Source organism: Pelodiscus sinensis, chromosome 8 (genome assembly GCF_052426305.1).
Source record: "Pelodiscus sinensis isolate ZL-2025 chromosome 8, ASM5242630v1, whole genome shotgun sequence".
Lineage (NCBI taxonomy): Eukaryota > Metazoa > Chordata > Testudines > Trionychidae > Pelodiscus > Pelodiscus sinensis.
The window spans coordinates 50,012,793-50,035,854 of record NC_143059.1 but is presented as its reverse complement, the minus strand read 5'-3'; positions in this window follow the sequence as shown (position 1 = coordinate 50,035,854).

Sequence of the window (23,062 nt, the reverse complement as noted above, 5' to 3'; positions counted from 1 at the left end):
GGCTAGGGCCATGTGCCCTCCTAAAGCTGGAGTCAGGGTTGTGTCCCCCTCGTGGTGGTGGAATTTCAGCTGTCAGTTTCCCCCATGGGGCTCTAGTTGTCATTATTCCCACCTTTAGCCCTGTCCCCCACTTAGTTTTAGTAAAGTCACAGCTCACAGGCTCCCGTGAATTTTTGTTTATTGTCCATCACTTTTTACTAAAAATAAACCATCACAAAATCTTAACCTTAGTTATGATTTCGATATCTGAGTTTATGAACTTGTGTGTGCGGGCAGGGAGGCAGACATTGAGCTTGTGTACAAAAGAAAATATCAAATTCAGAAAAACCTTTAATAAACAAATCACATTCAGTCTTGCTGTAGGTGGGAATGACCAACAGTGGCCTCAGAATTCAGCATGTGGAAAGCCATCTTCCTGGAGCTCTGCTAGTGTCTCCCCCTGCCCTCAGTTGACAGGACAGCTGCATGAGACCTGCCATCCCCCTGAAGAAGCATGTGGCCTTCGCCTTGTGGAAGCTCGTCTCACCAGACAGCTACCACTCAGTCGGGAACCAGTTCAGTGTGGGGAAATCCACAGTTGGGGGCTATGCTTGTACAAGTATCCAAGGCCATCAACCACGTACTGCTACAGAGGGTTGTCACTCTGGGCAACGTGGACATCATCGTTGACAGCTTTGCTGCCATGGACTTCCCCAACTGTGGGGGGGAACCATAGCCATGAGCTCTGGGTAAAGAAGTTGGAGGGTTTAGAGTATTATATTTATTTATTATATTATTTTATTTTTTTGGGAAGAGTAAGTACTCAAATACTTCTTTTGTTTTTCTTTCTTGGCCGCTCCATAATTGCACCAGTTTTTCTGTGAGGGAAGCACTACATCATAGGGGAAAATGGTGTGTGTGTGAAGAGTGGAAGCAGAAGGAAGTGGTATTGCTGAGTTTTAAACACCTTTCTGCCATGGAGCATCCAACTGTCCATCCATATGTGAATTAATTGTAATTATTAATGTCAGTGACGTCCTGAGTTTCTTGGCAAGCAGATGGGAGCTTCAGGGAATGTTCTGGAGAAAGTAAAAAGAAAATAAAAAACAGACACTCTGTTGCTAGAACTAAATTTGGCTAGCTGGCACCTACATTTTCAGTGCCAACCCATTCTCAATGGAAGAACAAGAACATATTGGGTTTTCACATAAGCTTCCAATGAGGTCACACTGGCTTTATCTCAAAAAAGCACTGTTAACTTAAGAATATTGAGTGCACAGTTAGGAAACATACACCTTAAAGAAGAGAAGGGACGAAGAGGCTCAAACTCTCATATTGATTGTTGGGGCCCTGTGCACATGGGCCCAAGTAACAAGTGAGTGTTGTGAGAATGTGGAATCAATGAATGCTATGCTCAGCTGATGTGGCAACTAAAAGGGTATGTCTAGACTACATGGCTCCGTCAATGGAGCCACATAGATGAGTTTACTAGATATAGGGAAATGAAGTGGCGATTTAAATAATTGCCACTTCATTTACATTAAAATGGCTGCTGCGCTGTGCCGATTAGCTGTTTGGCGGCACCGCATGGTAGTCTGGATGCGGTGCTGTTGACAAGGGAAGCCCTTGTCGACCACCCTGATATGCCTCGTGAAATGAGGTTTACCGTGGCGGTCGACAAAGGCTTCCCTTGGTCACTGTGGCGCGTCCAGACTACCGTGCTGTGCCGCCAAACAGCTGATCGGCACAGCGCAGCGGCCATTTTGATGTAAATGAAGCGGCGATTATTTAAATTGCCGCTTCATTTCCCTATAACTCATCTACATGGCTCCGTCGACAGAGCCATGTAGTCTAGACATACTCAAAGTGTTGGATGCCATCAGGTGGTCAAAGGATATCTACCTAGAACACATCACTGCACATTGGCAATACCAAGAGGGATGAACCAATAAAGAGTGGTTGGGAAAATAACTCAAATGCTTTCCTGATAGACTATATTTTCTAATGGACAACTTACCCTAAATTCTAGTGAGGATAAGTATTCAGTCATTGATATATCTGCTTTCTACAGCTACTCTCTGTATAATTCTTTATGAGTAATGTACCACAATAGTTGGATGCTAATATCTAAACTGTTTTTGTTAAATTTATTCACCTAAATTTGGGTTATTGCTGATTAGGTGCTATATGTATCTTATGACTTTTAAAACAGACTTTGTATTTGTTGATAATCTAAACATTATATCCAAAAGTATAGACACTGTTTTCTTAACCTGGGTATTATGTACATTTTAATATTGGTTTTAATAAAACTATTAATCTGTATTAAATGCAGGGTTAATGAAATGTTGTTAATCTTATTGTATAAGTAAAGGGCAACAGAACAGTATTTTATATGCCCTGATGGTGGTGGTCACCTTAAACTGAAGTTCACAAGCTATGTTTTGTTCAACATCTTCATTAATGACCTCGATGAGGGGATGGATGGCACCCTCAGCAAGTTTGCAGATGACACTAAAATAAGGGGAGAAGTAGATACATTGGAGGGCAGGGACAGGGTCCAGATTGACCTAGACAGATTAGAGGATTGGGCCAAAGGAAATCTGATGAGGTTCAACAAGGACAAGTGCAGAGTCCTGAACTTGGGACGGAAGAATCCCAAGCATTGTTACAGGCTGGGTACCAAATGGCTAGGTAGCAGTTCAGCAGAAAAGGACCTGGGGATACAGTGGATGAGAAGCTGGATATGAGTCAACAGTGTGCCCTTGTAGCCAAGAAGGCTAATGGCATATTAGGGTGCATTAGGAGGAGCATTGCCAGCAGATCGAGGGAAGTGATTATTCCCCTTTATTCAGCACTGGTGAGGCCACATTTGGAGTACTGTGTTCCTCCCCTACAGAAATGATGTGGATGCACCGGAGAGGGTCTAGTGGAGGGCAACCAAAATAATTAGGGGGCTGGAGCACATGACCTATGAGGAGAGGCTGAGGGATTTGGTCTTATTTAGTCTGCAGAAGAAAAGAGTGAGGGGGTTTGATAGCAGCTTTCAACTTCCTGAAGGGAGGTTCCAAAGAGGATGAAGAGAGGCTGTTCTCAGTGGTTACGGATGGCAGAACAAGGAGCAATGGTCTCAAGTTACAGTGGGGGAGGTCTAGGTTGGATATTAGGAAAAACTATTTCACTAGGAGGGTGGTGAAGTACTGGAAGTAATGGAGAGGGTGGACTCTCCATCCCTAGAGGTTTTTAAGTGGCTTGACAAAGCCCTGGCTGGGATAATTTAGTTGGGATTAGTCCTGCTTTGGGTAGGGTGCTGGACTCAATGACCTCCTGAGGTCTCTTCCAGCCCTGGGATTCTATGATTCTATGAGATGACAAATATCCATCCCCACCCCTCTATTTTTAACTGGCATTTGTACCTGATGGTATAGATCAGTAGTGGGCAACCAAGTGGCCCATCAGGGTTCTATGTGTGGCTCATGAGATATTTTGTATACCATTGACCATGTGCAGGGTTGCCATTTTCCTCCAGTTTCCATAGGCACAGTTTTTTCCCTACTGGTATTACTAAAGTGATATGTACATAAAGCAAGGGCATGTGAAGTGAGGTAAATGCTGATTGCTCAGGACACTGACTGTGAGAGCCATGCATTCCCTCAGCATCCAATCAAAGTGTGTCTATGGCTCAATTGCCACTCCTTGGTAATTCTAGGTATGCAAGCACAGTTAACAAAACTACCCTATTCTGAGAGGTGGTCTCAGTTATAACAATCTGGGCCCTGGTCTACACTAGGAAGTTATTTTGAAATAACCCCTCTTATTTTAAAATAATAAGCTGAGCATCCATTGTACCAAGCTCATTATTTTGAAATAATGGTATGGTTACTTTGAAATTTGTACTCCTGCTTTCCTTGGGGAATAATGCTTATTTTGAAATAAGCATTAGTGTGGATGCTTTGCTGCTGCTATTTTGAAATAACTACTCCATAGAGTAATTTGAAGTAATTACTCCCCATTGCTTCCCGGGGCTCTAAGTTGAGATAGTGCAGCCACGATAACAGAACCTATCTTGGACTAATTTCAGGGCTCCCCTGTAGTGGGACATGCTATTTCAATTTTGTTATTTCAGGAGTTATTTTGAATTTAGTTCTTTTGAAATAATTTCCTACTGTAGACATGCCTTGGTAGCCCACTGAGATGAAGGAGGGCCACTCAAATGGCCCACTCATTAACCTTGGTTTCTCATCACTGCTGTGGACTCTGCCTAAAGAGTCGTAAACACTCTTTGACTCTCCAGTGTTTAATGTGTTAAAAATGATTGGACTACATCGAGAGTCATTGTTTCTGTTCAGTGGTTGCTAGAGCTGAAATTGCTGATGAGCAGGTCTAGTGGCTAAGCCTGAGACCTGGTATGAGGACCATGTTGTATTGAAGACAGTGAAGAGGCAGCAGCACAGAAGTTCTTTGTTACCCAGTGAAATCAGTAAGAGCTGGGCTACGTTTGGGGAGGGGGAACCTCAGGACACAGTATCATGGAAGTGGCAACAGAGAGACCACCATTAGGAAGCAGCAAACAAAAGCAGTATTTAGCAGCAGCAGAGACAAGAGTGACAGCAACAATAAGCCAGTTACAGAGGTGGTGGCAACAGTGAAGGCACATGTTTTACACCTCCCCACTTTCGGGAATGTGATATGGACCAATGTGGCTATGCATCTGAACTCTGGAGTGCAGTGGAGGGAAGAGAATTGGCACGATAGGGGGATATTTGCTTGGACTTTCACACCACTAAGTGAGGCAAGGAATGCTGCCCAAAATACTGTGGATTGGGTATGGTTAGAGCCCTTTGTGGATACAAATATCTACCTGTGGATGTGGATATCCACAAATAGAATCAGTATCCGTTGATCCTCAAGGCTCTACTCCCAGGATATATTGTGGCGAAAGGAGAGGACAATGACATTGCCAATCCTAGCAGCAGACACCCCCTACAGACATCTCCTCCCAGCCATGCTGCTCTACTCCTCTCTGCCCTGCCACCAGCTGTGTCTCCTCTCTGGTGTTGTATATCCCCACTGGTGGTGAAGCTGAGAATGACATAACCACATGGTTGGGTGGAGTTGCTGGCACAGGGCACTGGTTCCTGGGAGTGGTGGCAACTCCTTCTTCTCTTTTGACCACAATATATTCTGGGAGTACAGCCCTGAGGATCAGCAGATACTGATTTCTATTTGTGGATATCCATATCCATAGGTAGATATTTGGATACGCACAGGGCTCTACTTGGTTATGTGCTTTTGAAAGTAGTTGTGTGGTCTTCCCTTTCTCCTTTTAATAACAGTGTTCTTTTATCATGCATAGATTCAGTGCTCGTGAACAGGGAAGCATTTTTTCTTGTAGGCATATAAGGGTGGTGTCTCATTTTCCCAGGTTGTTAAGAGGAACCCTATATATTGACCTTTGCTGCGGCTGACTCTACCTGGAAAAAGGTTATCTGTGGAATGACTGAGTTTCAGTCACCCAAAAGATCAGTGTCTCAGTGCAGAATAGGATCTAGGTCTCCTGAGTCCCAGTGTGATGTCCAAATGAATTGGGTCTTTGGAGCCTATCTCATTCTAATGCAGTGGTGTGCAACCTTTTTTGATCTGCGACCCCCATGCTGCAGGGGCTGCCAACTGCTGAGTCCAGCCACCAGCCAGCCAGACCTAGGTGCCGCACCACAGGGGCAACCAACTGCTGGGTCCATCCCTCAGCCAGCTGGATCTAAGCGCCGCAACCTCCCAGGAAGACATCTGCGACTCCCTTGGGGGTCACGACCCATGGGTTGCTCACCACTGTTCTAATGTACTCATATTAACAGAGTTTCAACTGGAAGTTACTAAAATATGGTAATCTTATATACCAAGATCTGACAAAGAGAAAACGACATCTCTTAACACCCTTCCATTGTATGTAAAACAGGGGGACTACAGAATAGAGAAGTACCCACCTCTTGTGAGCACCCTTTGGTCAAGTGTGTGCACCTACATCTCTATTTGTGGAAGGTTTCTTGTGAATTTTCAGTGACAGCCTTCCAAACTGAAACAGACCCCTTCTGCAGTATACAGTGTATGAGGTGCTTATCCCAGTACCCCTGGGGTGGTACCTCTGCAGTTCTTTCCACTCTCAGCCTTTAAATAATTCTGGCAACAGGTAGGCAGCCATACTCTTAGTACCAGGGCTTCCTTCCTGGAGAGACTGTCTTCCTGCAGCCCTCCCTGTGCTCAGTCCTTACTCTGGCCCAGCAGCCAGCCAGGAGCTCTTTCTTGTTTCCTGATTCCTGCCAGTACTGATCTGTCCATGGTCCTGCTGCTTCTTCAGCCAGACAGGAACACAGACTGAACCCCCCTAACTCCCTGCTGCAACTGTCTGACTACTTCTCTTACTGCATAATATAAGGGAAATAGAAAAACATAAAACTACATATAGATCTAATACCATGTGCAGCTACATTCCAAAAAGGGAGTACCCGAGAAATTATAGAGAAAGAAATACACACTGAATATATTTCTCTGTATTCCAAGCCAATAAAACAACGAGGCTTCTTGTCTTGTAAACTAATAGTACTTATTGCATGGACTGAGAAATCCACAGTGCATCGATGTCTTTGTGTGGAAGATTAATTCAAAATAAAAGATCGCTTGTTAGCCCCACCACCAACCTATCTGCTACCAACCTCATCTGCTACTGCTTCAGCAAGTACTATGGCTCCATGCTTGGAAGAGGGATGGGTATTATTAATCAGATGCCGTGGGAGATGTTGAACATTCATGGCCCTGCAGAGTTTGGTGTCGCTAGTGTCTGCAGTGAAGACTGTGGGGAGAAAGCTATTTGCTGCCAGTAAGAAATTCTACCAAAAAAAAAAAAAGGCTGGTGTTTTTGTGACACTCCTAGGAAGATAAAATTCAGAAGCTTTGCACAGCTCTGCTCTAAGTATTATTCTTTGTGATTAGGCTAATGAGCCCTGACTCTTACAGGTATAGTATGCTGTGATACCCACAGGGGTTGGGATCTTCATCAGACAATTAGGTCTCTCCCTCTGTGCAAGCATTTTATAATAAATAATAAGTAGTCTTAATACAGTTTTGAAGCTGGTCAGCATAGTCATTAGCCTGCACAGGTCCTGAGTGAAACTAAATTTGCTTACACAGACTTGTTTGCAGTACACTTGCTGGGTAACGAATGTAAATGTTTTATTAAAGTAAATGTTTAGATTCCTTGAATACATTTTGATTTTGTTAACTTCAAAGGCTGGATACATTAAAGTTACATTTATTTGTAACGAGGCAACACTCTGGATCACATGGTTTCATCTCAATTCAAACTAAATACAACAGCTGCCATTAAAATGTCAGTAGCTACCAACCATTACTGCGGAGTGGTATGTGAGCTAGCACAGTTATTGCCCTCTACTTTTTTGTATACAAATATTGTATAAAGATGACTACCACTGTATCTTGCAGTTATTAAAAAATTATCCAGAATATTTGGCCTGAAATACATTTGGCCAAGTCTTATTCTTCCAGTATATCTGATAATTCCTGACACTCTGCTAGATTCATAAACAGAGCACTTTAGTGATCTTCTGCCAACAGCATCAACACAACTCAGTTAACTATTTGATTCTTTTATTTAAAATCTGTAACTGACCCAAATTCCCACTTGTCTCCTTCCAGTTAAAAAGCCAGAATGAACTGATATTGTACACAAACAGACTTGGGCCTTTGTAGATCAAAATAGCCAATACATTCCAGAGCTGAGAAGTTTCCACGAAAAAGGTGTTTCTGAAAAGGACAAATGCTGGCTGTCTTCTGTAATTAGACGCACAATGTGCGTGGAAACGTTGGGCTACCACATACATCTTGGAACTGTACTGCTTCTAGAACTACTGTGTCCAACGATTAAAGAGAATTCTTTGCCTTCCTTGGCGTGGTTAAGGTACTGGCTTTTCTTGAATAAGCATTTTTATATATCTCTTGACATTGATAATCTCTTTGATGTCACTGGTGTCTAATTTCCTGGGGGTGGAGAATTATAGAGAAGGTGGTTTCAAAACAATTCTGCAGCTGCTGGTGTTTTCGTGTTTCCTTGACCTTTGACGGTCTGTTTTTAGGATAGCCTGAAAGGACCCTGTCCTGTTTTCCTGACTGATGAACTGCTGCCAATACAAAAAAATCAGGTGCTCATCTGATTCTCCTTGCTCTCTCAGCCGCCTTTGGGAGCACCCACAAGATGTGTTGATATGGCTGTAGAGTCAGGCCTTAGATGGAGCTGCTCTTTTGCTACAAATGGTTGTCACTCTAATACCCTCCTGTTGAATGTGTGTAATGCAGTAAAGGGAGTTATGAAGTCTTTTCCATACAGATGGGAGTTCAATGTCTTTTCCATACAGATGGTGCTTCACTCCATGTTTTATTTTCTTTGGTGAATCCAGCTGGTACAGTTGTGTAGCATTCCAAATAAATTGTCAAGATTGGGCTTGGGTGAAAGTGAACTGCCAGCAGTTTAATCCAGATAAGACTGAGAATGTTGTGGTAGTCTGAGAACAAGTTGTGAGAAATGGCAAAGGTGATCTCACATTAGGGAGAATTGTGTTGCCTTTAGCTCCTCAGATCTGAATCAAGGACAGTGTATGGCCCTTAGGGGGAGTGAGTGAGACAGAGTATATTATTCAGAGAGGATGAAAAGCATACTACAGAATTTGCTCTACTTCTGTATTTTATACTACACTTAGAAGTGCTGGACTATAGCAGTACTGGCAAAATTGGACACCTGATTTCCCTTCTATTTTGGTAAAGATGCAGAGCCAGATTTCTTAGATACTTTCTCCATTCCTGTATATTGCAGATTGCTTTAATATCGCATAAGGGATTGGAAAGGAAGCTTCAGCTCCTTTCATATCATTATTGTTGCTAGGAAACCACTCCCTTTGACTATGTATGTTGAGCATGTCTGTATTTGCCTTTGGCTCTCAGAAGGACAAAAATCACCATGTGGTGCCGGGAAAAAATGTTCAAAACTACTTTAAAAATTAAAACTCTGCCAGCTGATTTTCTGGATTACAGATGCCACTGCTGCTGGTATTTTACAGTTTGCAAACATACAGATGAGATACAGTCAGACCTTCTCAAGCTTTTTGTGCTTTAAAGTCAGGCTGCATTCTTAGCACTTCCTTCTGCTACCTGCACTGTCTGAACAGCTAAAGCACCATATGGGAAAGGGGACAGGGAGTGCTTGTGCTTAGTTACCATTCAGGAGAAACCACTTTCTTGGTATCCATATGTTTAGCATGTTGCACATATTCTCTGACTCTCAGAAGAAAGTGACTTGATTTATAGAGTTTTGTTTTCTGGGGAAAAGGAGGCCCTTTGTGATTTTTTTCTCTCTGAACTTGAGCTTCAAGACTGAAGAACACTTTAAACACTAGAGTCTTATATATAAAAATGTTGGGCTAATGTTACAGTTCCTTTTCAGTGTGTCTTTCCCACCAGGTTCAAAGCCAATGAGTAAATATTTTGAAATACTATTATGAGAGGTTTGGGGATTTTTTTGGAGAAGTTAGAAAAGTAAGGCTCAATTTTACAAGGTGATCATTTTTCATCCAACATGGGAAGCCCAAATTTTGCACAAGGTGGAAGGGAAATTTGTGCTCACAAATTGAGTATAATGGGCAACATTAAAAACATTAAAAAGTCAACATTTAACAATAGTTAGAACAAGTTGGTATCAAACAGGAGTTATTTATATTCAAAGAAGAGGGAAACATTTTAGTATCAGTGCAGAAAGTGGAAATACTAATTTTTAACATTGAGTTATAGTGGTAAGTGGTCCCTGTGCACAAATCAGAATTTTTTGGTGCACAAAAAACTGTTTACCCTCAAAATAGTAAATATGTATTAGCTGGGATGAAGGAGCTGAAAATGTGTAAGAATGTCCTAGAACAATAGCTGGCAGTAATACATGCTTGCATGAAGAATAAATAATGATCTGGGGCTTTTGGGGTTGTGATCTCAGTTTCTCACTCTTTTATATACACTGAAGAATAAAAAAGAAAGTTACCCCCCGCAAACTATAAGGGCCAGCCCAATGAGTGTCTGCTTTGTCTTCATCAGAATTTATTGTGTGAACTGAATGAGTGAGAAGCCCAATGCTGCTAGTCCTGCTGCTACCAGTATTTGTGCTGTTAATGGGATATACATCCTGTGCCAAGAGTCTTCCCAGAACAAAGAAATGTTAATGAAACTTACTAGTGAATTCTAACCTGTGAAAAGCGATGCAAAAATTAACCAGGCACTCCCCACCCTGCTCCTTTTTAGCTATGTTGCAGCCTCTGCTGTCTATGCTAAAAGAATCCCATGCTCTGCTCCAGGCACATGTCCTTTGTTTCAAACCTCTGTCCTGGCTCCCTACTCTGTAAGACACCTCCTGCCACTCGCTCATTACTCATCACACAACATACAGTCTTTGTATTTATTCTCCTGTTTAATATAATACCCTGGCATCATGGCTATTTTTATTATTAATTTATTTACAAGCATGATTAATTACTATTTATAGTACAATAGCATTTACCAGTCCCAACTAAGATTGGAGCCCCATTGTATTCTACATGAAAGACGGTTACAGTCTAAATAGACAAAGCACACCAAAAAGCAGGAGAAAGGAAGGACTGTAATTAGAAATTAAGTGGTTAACCCAAGGTTACAGAATCTGTTGCAGAGCTGGAGACAGAACACAGATCTGTAGCGTTTCAGACTTAAATATAAAACCATCCTGATTTGAAAGCCCTGTGGCTGTTAATGCTACCCTCACTTTCCTGATGCTCCTTGTATTTGTCTTTTGTGAATTTGGCCATTCTGCTCCACTATTTAATGAGCTAGGAGAGAAAAGGGTCATTTAGATTTCTTATTTTTGCCATCTCCTTCTAAACCTACTGTTCTAAAAAGAAACCTGAGCCTTAAAATGTTTGGTTGGGCTGACAAATTACCAAACCTTTTTATGAATTACTTCAGAACTCTCCAGACTTGTTCCTGCCAACCTTACATACCACCCAGGTAGAGATGTGACCTTGAGCGCCACAGAACAGGGTGAATTTTTCTAATGTATCACAATTACAACAACACCTGTGCTAAATACCTTTGTGCTTATCTACTGTGAGAATTCACAGGGTATTCAATTGCCTCAGAATGTTTAATTTCTGCATTGTCAACAAGCCACAGGTGTGCACTACATGAACAGATGAAAATGTGATTTGGGCTGGTGTGATGACAGTTCCAAGTTCACAATGCATTTGTCTTAAGATACATTGGTAAGTCTGTTAAGTCTAGCAAAAGACTAAGTTGTACCTAGAGATATTTTATCACATCAACCTTTTTTTATCTCTTGAGAACATTAGGAAGCGGTCATAACAATATTGGAGAGGCTTGCTTAGGACAGGTGAAGGTTGGTGTGTACTCTGAGATTTATATATAGGTAGATGTGTATCCTTGGTAGAGTTAAGTCCCAATGTATTTCATACTTAAAATCCCATTCATTCTAATGGAAGTGCTGTGGGTAATTAATTTGAGACACAAATGGTTGACCTACATTCCCCATGTTGGAACTTTCCCATGGGTGTTTCCACTTTAGCCTGTCTTTAGGTTCACGATATTTAGCTTCTTGTCATCTGCTTTCAGGGTTTACATATACTTTATTTTCACTTAATTAATATTTTAATACTATGCCACTTCTATGAAGAGAAAATGAGCCACTCCAGATGCAGAAAATGTGTTACTTTTGCTTGAAATGGTGTCTGAAAAAAATGGTGTTGTGCACATTAATCTTTTCTGTTTCTATTTTCTTTTTGCTTTCCTTTTTCAGTGACATTGGTGTAGGATCTTTGTAGCTAAAATTTCATTCACAAAGCACATCTCCTATAGTAGCATTTCTGTTGCCTTAGCTATCCTTCTGGAGTGTTGTCCCTGGTTAAATCAGTAGCAAAGCCCTAAGATATTTCTTTACATTTTAGCAACTGTTTTAAAATCATTGTTATCAGGATATACCACTATGGCTGCAGTATCTTGATTTAATCTGCCTGTGGATGTTTGCTTCATGTAACAACAGTATGTGCCCTGTAAATAACATACTGCATCTCAGGAAATGAAAGATGTTTTGAATAAATAAATAATATCCCGCTGACTGCTGAGTCTCCCTGCTTTGGTAATGTACGGTGTAAAAGAGAGAGTAAATATAAACCTCCTCCTGGGCATTTCCAGACTACAACATGCCCTTTCCATTTTGTTGTGGTTAAATGTATAACCTCATCAGAAGACCAGGGAACCTCATTTAAATGTTCTTTAGAATTAATACTTCTGACATTGCCATGAGATGCCCAAGATCATCAATTTGTGTCTTTTTTTAAAAATCAGGATGCTGGTAACTGGAATTGGTAGATCTGAAGTTTACTATAGATTAAAATGTTTCAAGCTACTTGATAGTAATGCTGGTACTCCTGAACACTAGATGCATCTGCATATCCAGGAATGATGTGTGATATTTGCACCTCTGTTGTCTTCTGCTTGAATTTTAAAATATGTGATATGTGATGGCTGCATCATGTTGCATTGGGTCATGTGACAGAGTGAACCTGACACATGATCTAATACAAACTGACGAGCATGCGATGCTGCATGAAAACTTAAGAAAATACTGCATTTTTAACAAGAGGGCAGGAGTGAGCAATAATGAGGAAGTAGTGGCTCAAGATAAGTAATCTCTAAATACGTAATTAATTGGGTTTACCTTAATAGGTGAATATAATAAAAATACATAAATATTTATCTGAACATGTTTAGGGTGGGATGGGTGGTTGCATTAACTTTACATACTTGGTTTGGATGGGTATACAGAATTATACATTAAGAAATATAACACCTCCCACTGAGACTGAAAACTGAGACATGAATGGTTTGCAAATTTTGTAGCTGAATCATTTTCACAAACTATGGCTTAGGTAAAAGACAGAAATCTATCAAATGTTGTACAGATTAACTTATCACCTAGTTAAATGGGCTGTCAGTCTGGGATGACTGTGCTTGGCAGGGTGAATTCAAATGCATGTAAATTTCCCTGGTGGCTGACTAGCGAGTATGGTGGAGCTGTCAAATGATGACATGTGAAAATACATTAACATTGTTTAAAATATATTTGAAGGGGATAGCTCATATTTTGATAACATTTTCACAGGAAAATGATTTGTTTGAGATCTGAAATACTGACCACATAATTTATTCTGCAAGATTTGTTTAATAGTAACTCTTCAGATATGTTTTGTGTTTTAAAAGAAGCCCCCAAACAATTAACAGTTACCACATAAACTGGTTCGAGTCCCATGTGCCACCATTGTATCAAGTCAGTGTTCCGACAGCTTTGCTTGTCAGTTTCACTTGATCTTACAAAAAGTGATTAGAAACTTCAAAAGAACCAATTACACAGACCATTGTGTTATTCACCTGTTTTTTTTAAAGCAGAGTCTCTTGGTCCTCAGCATAATTGGACTCTCTATTTTTAATCTCTAGTATTTATTTGGAAGATAGATTTCCTGACTTAATGAGATTTTCTCAATATTTGAGGAAAACAGAAGTACTAGAAGTTCTTTCTTTTTAGAGTTTTCTAGCTTCTGAATTGTTTAAAAAAAACAAGAAAAAACAAGGAAATTTGTGATGGCCACTTAGTTAGCAGTTATATATGTTGCCAGAAGCTTTTCATGATAACATAAAGATGTAGCTTATACTGGGAAAGGGTCATAGGACATGAACAAGTGTTGACCAAGTTGTAAGCATTGGAGCCATGTAATTCAAGACTTTCTCCTTAGTCTTAAATCTTCAGAGGAGTGAGGGAAGAGACTAGCCTGGCCTAAAAACAGCAGATCTCACAGTTCAGCAGTCAACCATGGGGTCTGATACATGAAAAAACATTACTTATGCTGTCAGCTTCCATTATTTGCATGATCTTTCTATGGTTGAGTTAGGGATGTGGATGTGCAATTCAGCTAGAAAATTTGCAGATTTACACAGATGGGTACTGGCATGTGACCAGGGTTTAAACAAAACACATGGGTAGATGTAAAAATCAAGCACCAACAATGCTGGCGGCTGATTACAAGGTGAGAGTGTTTGTAGATGCATGTGGGTATGGAAGGCTCTCTTCACAACGATGGCTGTAGTGGTAGGCAAGTATTGTCAGTATTCTGTGTATTTAGACATCCTGACATTATTGGGATGATGATTGTGGGGCCATCTAAGACAATAACTAGCCTAAAAATAACTTGCAATCTGTGGGGAATATTATGATGGGGAGAAGGACAGAGGAATAACTGAGGAGAACAGGGGAAGGGATAGAAATAGGTTTCTTTCGCTTGTATCTGTCCACAACAAAAACAGAGGAACAATCTAAGGAAACATCACTTACTCCAGTAAGATGCACTAGTTAAAAGATGGAATACAATATTAATGACAGTCAGTGGGTACTCAACAATAAACATATTGCTTATAAAGCTCAATGTAAATTTTGCATTTTAACTTTATGTTCATACTTTACATACTAATAAATCCCCCCTCAGAACCTCTGTTTGAAATTCCCAGTGTCACAAATGTCCATTGTATAAATCTATTTGAGGCTGGCCATTTTTTATTACATGTTTAGAACTGAGAAATTAGGGGTCTCTGTGTGTAGAAGAGCCAGAAAACAGCACATCACAGCAGAATCCAAACACTGCCCCAAAGCAGACAGCATATTCTCAGAGGTAGTATTTCTGCTTTGGTAGCCTGCAAACAGAGCAAATGAAAGGCAGCAATATATAACCACTTCCCAAACCTCACACAACACGGAAAACGAGCCCTTCAAAAATAGCTACAAAGAAAGCACAAAACTCTAATCAAATATCTTGCTTTTACTGTTTTATTGTTAAAATATAATGTAAAATTGGGCATTTTGTCACTGGCTTCAATGAGGCGAAGATGTTATTCTCGATACATTCCTCTAAGTAAAAGGCAGCGTGATGTTGCACTTCCTCAGGCCTAAGCCTGGAAAAAAATTTTGGCTAAAACTTTTCATGGTGAGAAATGCTAAACCATATTCGCCAAAATGTTTTGCAAATTCCTGTCAATTCTGACAAATAATTGTAGTGAAAACTTAAAAAGTAAAAATTATCTAATTGGGCAATTGACTGTAAAGGGAGCATCACCATGACACTACAGTTTTTGTAAATTTAATTCTATATTTTTTGTTTTGTTCAAAATATTCAAAAATGGAACATTTTATTTGACCTGAAACTATCTTCTGATTTTTTAGATTTGCTGAAAATTCCACAAAATATTTTGTTTTGGGTTGGACCATTTTTTTTTAGGATTTTTAGAACTCTCAAAGAAGTGAAAAATTGGTTATTTGCCTAGGACCAGTTCAGAAAAAAGAAAAAAAAACGATTCCCCCCCCCTTTACGGCAAGAGGTAAGTAATTTGCTAGAGACCCAAAGCAGTAAATTATTACTTCCCTTTTCATACGCTGTGTGAATAAGACTCTGCTTGTTTCCTCACCATTTGCTACATTCTCCTCATCAAAGTATCTCAAGGGTGAATGGTAGCCCAAAAAGTCTGCTCCGTCTCTTATCCATAGACTAAAGATGCAGAAAAACCAGGCTGGAGAGCAAAGGGGTGTCTTACTTGCCCTTTTGTCCCTGTATATCTAAGGTCTTGTCTACACTAAGAGATAAGGTCAAATTTATTAAGGTTGATTTTTTAGTACCTGATTTTGTAAAGTCAAAGGTACATGTTCCCACTGTGTTCAAGTGTTTGACACAGTGTGTTCCCAGTAGTGTGGCTACTGTCGACTTTGACAGTTTCACACTTGGATAGCTATTGCACAGTTCCATCTGCCTCTTTGCATGATGGGTTATGCTCCCAGTTCCTGATGGGACCAAAACTACACAGCAGGTGGTTCTGGGTAGGTGTTATCAGCATCTCATAATGCATTCATCTACTTCCTTCCCCCCTGCTTGAAAGCAACAGCAAACAATCTTTTCATGACCTTTTTTCCTGGTTATCTGTGCAAAGACCATAGCAGCATAGCAGAATAAGCATGGAACCCAACATGGAACCTGCTCAGGAGCAGCCATCTTGCACCTTATGCTGCAGTATGTCTAGAGCCTATCCAGGGCTCACCGGAATGAGGAAGAATCTGAGGAGGCCATGGACAGACTCTTCCATGAAGCACTTGAGATAAGGGATTGACAGATGATGTCATGAGATCCTTTTCACACAGTGGAATGCCAGTTCTGGTTCCATGAGACAAGCACAGACTGGTGGGACCGTATAGTTATGCAGCTCTCATATAATCAGTAGTGTCTGCAAAACTTATGTATGCATAAGGCCACTTCCATGGAAGTATTTTCCCCTGTCTTGAGGCACAGCAATACTAGAATGAGACCTGCTGTAATAATGGAAAAGTGAGTGACAATAGCCCTGTGGAAGCTTCCAATGCCAGACAGCTGCTAGTCAGTTGAGACTCAATTCAGAGTGGGGAAATCTATGTGGGGGCTGCTGAGATCCAAGTAGCCAAGGCAATCAGTACACATCTGATATGAAGGATAGCGACTCTGGAAAATGTGCAGGACATTGCTGAGGGCTTTGCCATGATGGGGTTCCCTAATTTTGGTGGGGCAATAGACAGACTGCACATCCCCAACTTTGCATCCAACCACCTTGCCAAGGAGTACATGAACAGCAAGGGGTACTTCTCAATAGCGTTGCAGGTGCTGGCGCATCACAAGGGCCATTTCTCTGATAATTGTGGTATGGTTGGTAAAGATGCACGATGCATGCATCCTTGGGAACTCTGATCTATTCAGATAGCTGCAAGATGGAACATTCTTCTCAGAGCAGAAAATTACCTTTATTTTCACATGGCATTCCTCGGTATCACTGACGTATCCTTTCTTCATTATGGCTTGTGTGATCTTGGCATAGATATGAGCATTTCTTTTGCTGCTCCATATTTCTGCCTGAGCTGATTCCTCTCCTCACATGGCAATGAGGTCCAGGATCTCCTGCACTCTCCATGCTGGAGCTCATTTGCAAACCTGGGCTTTCATGTTGAGGTGTGCTTCTAAGGTGTATTGCCTGCTCTGAGGTTTGCTCATCATGCTGCAGCACAGGAAATTAAATTCAAATTTTCCTGTGTCTTTTCCTGTGGATCTGGAAAGCAGCAAAGTTGAAAGTCCTGGCCAGAATGGTCACAGCGGGGCAAGAACATTGATTTTCTGAACTGCTGCATTTGCATTACCCTAAAGTTGCCCATGCGAGGTCGAATATATCATTACTCCTTGTGAAAAGCAGGAGTACCAAAATTGACTTTAATGACCCTTAAAGTTGATACAATGGGGGACTTATTGTTTAGACCTAATGTGGTTAAGTTCAACCTAAACTCCTGGGCTACGTCTACATTGCAGGCTTCTTGGGCAATAACTGTTTTGCACAAGAGTTCTCATGCAAAAGGTCTTCCACAAGAGCACATCCACACTGCCATGTGCGGCAAAAACTTGCCAGGTGTCTTCACTGCATGCGCGTTCTTGCGCAAGAAAGCTCTGATGGCCATTTTGGCCATAGGGGATTATTGCGCAAGAAAATCATGTTGCCTGTGTATACTGCCTTCTTGTGTAAGAGCTCTTGTGCAAGAGGGCTTTTTCCTCATGGGGAGAGGAATAACTCTTCCAGAAGAAGCCCTGTTTTCCAATGCTGTACTGTAAATTTACTTGAGCAAGAACGCGCATGCAGTGTAGACACCCGGCAAGCTTTTGCGCAAGAACAGCTGTTCTTGTACAAAAAGCTTGCAGTGTAGATATCGCCCTAATGTAGACCAGGCCTCAGACATATGACTGCCTTCTTCTGAAAGCAGCACAGTCTTGCAGAAGCAGTCAGGGGTAGTGAGGAGAGAGTCAAGGCTCCTAATAGGTTGCAAGAAAGAATAAAGAGATGGGAGCAAAGTAGTTAAGCAAAGAGAATGTAATAGGGTAGGAGGAGAGCATGAATATATCAGACTGAGTGTTAAGACAGAGATCACCATCATCTAGGAAGAGGTGGAAAAGGAAAGGACACAAGTGAGTGCAGGTCAAAGGAAAGGAGGGGCACAGTAAGGAAGAGGATGTTAGGAAGTGGTAGAGATCATGAGAGTGGACTAGGAGAAAAAGAGAGGAGGAAAGGGGGAATATTGGAGGCAAAAAAAGAAATGAGGCTGACAAAGTGAAGCAGAGATGAAGACCTAGTAAGGAGGGGAAAAGAGTCCATGTTCATGTAAGTGGCAAAACAAACCTAGTCTTATCTTATTTAGCAGTCACACAAATTTCCACTTAAAACACTGCAAAATGTTTTTACGTGTGTAGTGTACATCTTTAGGATGGGACTAGATCCCAGAAGGAGACATGTTTTCATGAGTTGCTAGGGTATTTAACACATTGAATAGGTACATAAAATCCATTTAACTTGTTAGTGAATCAATTGCAGTTCCCCTGATGTTTCACTGATGTACAAACTCTTCCTCTAAGAAAGTGGGCAAAGTTGTTTGTACAGAGACATGTTCCCTCTTTCCTATTGTTAAACTATTCAATTTTATTAGGAGGTGGAGGGGACACAGAAAATCTAGCCCTTTCTCCTTTTCTTATGATAAGAAAGAAAAAAAAAGTATGCTTTTTATTCTTTCTTATCACAGGAATAAAAAGCATATGTTTTTTTCCTTTGCCAAGAATGGTGAGCAAAAATAACAGTGGACTAGATAAATGCTTTGTTAGATTTGTTCAAACATGTGGAGATCTAACAGATGAACTCCCTCTGGAAAGTAGGAGAACTAACAATTCCAAATTCTCTGTGCATAACAATGCAATGACCTTTGAGATATTTAGCAAAGAAAGCCATAAAAAAAGAAGAAAAGAAAAAAGAATATTTCCAATACCATAACTTTACTTTTACACCAATGCCAGAACTCTGACCAGTGATGGCATGTTTTCAATCTGCTCATTCATGCCAGAGCAGGGAAAAAGCAAATGACAGAAGGCTGTAACATAAAACAGTCTTTCTTTCTGTAGTATGACACGGTTGCCTCCTTCCAAGCCAGAGGGGAAAGAACCATTCTCCCTGCCTGGGTGGGCGGAGCCAGGACAAGCTTGCTCCACTGCCCAGAAATGAAGGGACAGAACAGGAACTGTAAAAGGTGGGGCCCTAGGAAGGAACCTGCTCCTCACTGGCCCTGCTACCGAGCCAAGTGGCACCCTAGACCTGAAGGGAGTGGATGCTGAGGAAGAGCTGCAGCTACTGGGGCTACCGGTGGCTGCAGGGCCAGCCTGAGCCATTTGCACGTCCTGAGCCCTGGGAGTGCGGTGCCACCCCCGGGAGTGCGACGCATGTGTGGCCCCGCCCCCAGGCGCACTGCGCCCCCTGCTCCGGGCAACCACTGCATGCGCGGCCCTGCCCCCTGGGCGCCAGGCACATGTGGTGCCACCCCTGCCTGGGAGAAGTAGGGTCAACCCAGAGAATTCAGGACAGTCAGCTTAACTTCTGTACAAGAAAGACAACAGAGAAAATAAAGTTTGAAAACATCTAGAAAATAATGAGGGAGGTTTAGGTTGGACATTTAGGAAAATCTTATTAACTGTCAGGGGGTACGTCTACACTACAGCGCTAGTTCGAACTAACATAGTTCAAATTAGTTAATTCAAACTAAGCTAATTCGAACTAACGCGTCTAGAACTAAAAACTAGTTCGAATTAGCGTTTTGCTAATTCGAACTAGCAAGTCCACATTGAGTGGACTCTGAGCAGGGCTTAAGGATGACCGGAAGCAGTGCCGGCAGGGCATCAGAGGAGGACTTAGAGCGTGGAGATGCTGTCTCAGGCTAGCCGAGGGCTGCGCTTAAAGGGTCCCGACCCCCACCCCGGACAGACAGTTCTCAGGGGTGCCCCGCTTGAAAACCAGTCCTGGCTTGGATTGCCCGGAGTACCCACACTGGGCACATCACAGCACTCGGCCATCAGCCCGGCTGCACTTGCCGCAGGCTGCCATCTGGGGAGAGGGGGCAATCGGGGGGCTGCAGGAGAGCTTCCACCCCCAGAAGCCCGCAGAGCCAGCCCAGTCCTCCCCATTGGGGGCTCGTACCCCATTCCTCCCTCACCTCCTTCCACTTACCCTTCCCTAGCCCCCCTTCTTATTGATGTACAAAATAAAGATAATGTTTCTTCCAACATTGACTCTGTCTTTATTGAACAAAACTGGGGGAGACTGGGAAAAGGAGGTGGGAGAGGGGAAGAGAAAGGCTGGGAGAGGGGAGGGCAACTAACATGATCAGGGGTTGGGAACAGGTCCCAGATGAAGAGAGGCTACAGAGACTGGGACTGTTCAGCTTAGACAAGAGGAGACAGAGGGGGGACAGGATAGAGGTCTCTAAAAGCAGGGGTTGGGTGGAGAGGGTGCATTCAGAAAAGTTCTTCCTGAGTTCCCATAAAGAAGGACTAGAGGACACCAAAGGAAAGGAATGGGTAGCAGGCTTGAAACTAGTAAGAGAAAGTTGTTGTTCAGAAAGCAAATAGTTAACCTGTGGAACTCCTTGCTGCAGGAGGCTATGAAGGCTACAACTAGTACAGAGATTGTGGAAGGCTGGAGAGGGATGGCACGAGACAAATGGCTTGGTCACTGTCTTCGGTCCATCCCCTTCAGGGTCCCTAGGGTTGGCCGCTGTCAGCAGACAGGCTACTGGGCTAGATGGACCTTTGGTCTGACCCAGGACGGCCATTGTAAGCTCAGGGCTCAGGGTCGGGGGGCTCAGTGGACCCCCTTGGTTTTCATGCACACCTGCTCCTGGGTGGCCAGGCTGGCAGCTCTCCTGCCCTAGATGGCCACTTTCCTGTGCCTAGTGCGGAGATCGTGGACGAGGTTCACGATGTCCGCACTAGACCAGGCGGGTGCCCACCTCTTGCGGTCCCGGGCAAGCTCCCAGGAGCCGCCAGCCTGGTCCCGGGAAGAGGGGGTGGGCTGGGGGACATCGGGTGGGTGGTTCTGTGCCGTGCCAGGTGCAGGGTCTGCTGGCTGGGTGCTGGCAGGCTTGCACCTGGCACGGGCACCGTAGCCAGCCCGTGCCCCTTTAAGGGGCCCGGGGCCGGGAGGGGGGCATAGAGTTTCCCTGGTGTTGGCCAGAGTGGCCACCAGGGAAAGCTGGGGAGGGCTAGCCTCCCACTAGTTCGAATTAAGGGACTACACACCCCTTAATTCGAACTAGTAAATTCGAACTAGGCTTAAGCCTCGTAAAATGAGGTTTTCCTAGTTCGAACTAAGCGCTCCGCTAGTTCGATTCAAATTCGAACTAGCGGAGCGCTAGTGTAGCGGCTATGAATGTTAGTTCGAACTAACATTCGTTAGTTCGAACTAACATTGTAGTGTAGACATACCCAGGATTATTAAGTATTGGAATAAAGTCCCTAGAGAGTATGTGGAAACTCCATCACTGGAGATTTTTAAGAGCAGGTTGGACAAAAACCTGTCAGGGATGGTCTAGATGATGCTTGGTACTACCAGGAGACTGGACTTGGTCTCTTGAGGTCTCCTTTATTACTATTATTCTGTGAAAAGGTTCTGAGAATCAGATCAGTCACCCACTGTATATTTTTCTGATGTGCTCCAATTAAGTAGATTCTTCATGCAATCATTGAAACATTTTATATTATGACTTTTAAAAACCTTGATTACTGACAAAACACACTACAAAATTCTTCATTAAAAATGCATATTTCAAAATTGAAACTTATGTGTGAAGTTTTTCTAGCAGTCAAATTCTTGACAAATAAAATTGCTATTTTTAAATTTTCATGAAACACAATAAGGGATACATATACAAGAATTTTCCACAGTTTTAGGATAAACCAGAAACATAATAAATCCATTATATTTCCTTACAAAAATGTTCCATTTGCAAAATACACTATAATCTATTTTTAATTAAATTAGTGTATGTCATATATTACCTTCAGTATATTTATTAATATTTAATATTTAATTTCAGATTAATTATCTGAATGAAAGACTACTTAGCTGTGCAGAATAGACATATGGCAAAATGTTCTTGCAGATCCAGCTGGAGTAAATACATTTGTGTTGTATTTTTGCAGGGAAATCTTTTATATACTTAAATCTGAAATACTTTTAAAAGGATGCTGTGAAATATATGTAGCTGTAGCCAAATACAGAGTGTAGTAGCTTCTTCTACAGCATGTGGCCAACAAGAGTTCTGCAGTTGTGAAATCAACTGCACAATTGAAAGATGGATATTTGAGCATCAGCTAGAAACGAGAAAATCTGTAAGTACTGAGTTATCTAGTTCCTAGTCCCAGACACTTCAGAACTGTTCTTTACAGCATGTTTTCTATTGTTTTGTCCAGTGTATGCCCAAGTGGCTTCCCTGTTTCTCTTGTGACATTATTCCCAACAGTTAATAGATCTGAGTGTCAGGAAGAATTTCCTGATAATTCACTCTTCAATTCATCCCATTACTTCTGGTAATAGGAAAATTCACTCCCCTCTACTTTCTCCTAATCCTCGTGACCCCATCCTGTGTTAGAGTCATGGAAATGCAGGGCTGGAAGGGAGCTCCAGAAGTCATAAAATCCACTTGCTTGTGCTCAGACAAGACCAAGTATACCAAGACCACCTTGTCAGGTGCTTATCCAACCTGCTTCTTAAAACCTCCAATGAGTAGAACATGAGCAGCTCTGGCCACCCTGGCACTGTCACTGGATGCCTGGTAGCAGGTTTGGTGGTAGGAAAGAAGTTTTTGCTGGACTCCAGAGAGTTTGCTGATGAAGCCAGGAAGTTGAGTAGAAGATACTTACTCCTCAGCTGTCCTGGAGTCTGCATGGGTTATATCAAAAGCTCAGGCTCATCTTCGGGAAGAGACTTTGCTGGTGGTTTGGGGTCTGGGGAGGGGAGGTGCAGTGCAGCTGTGGTTGGCTTGGGGCTCCTCCAGGAAGGTGGAGTGGGA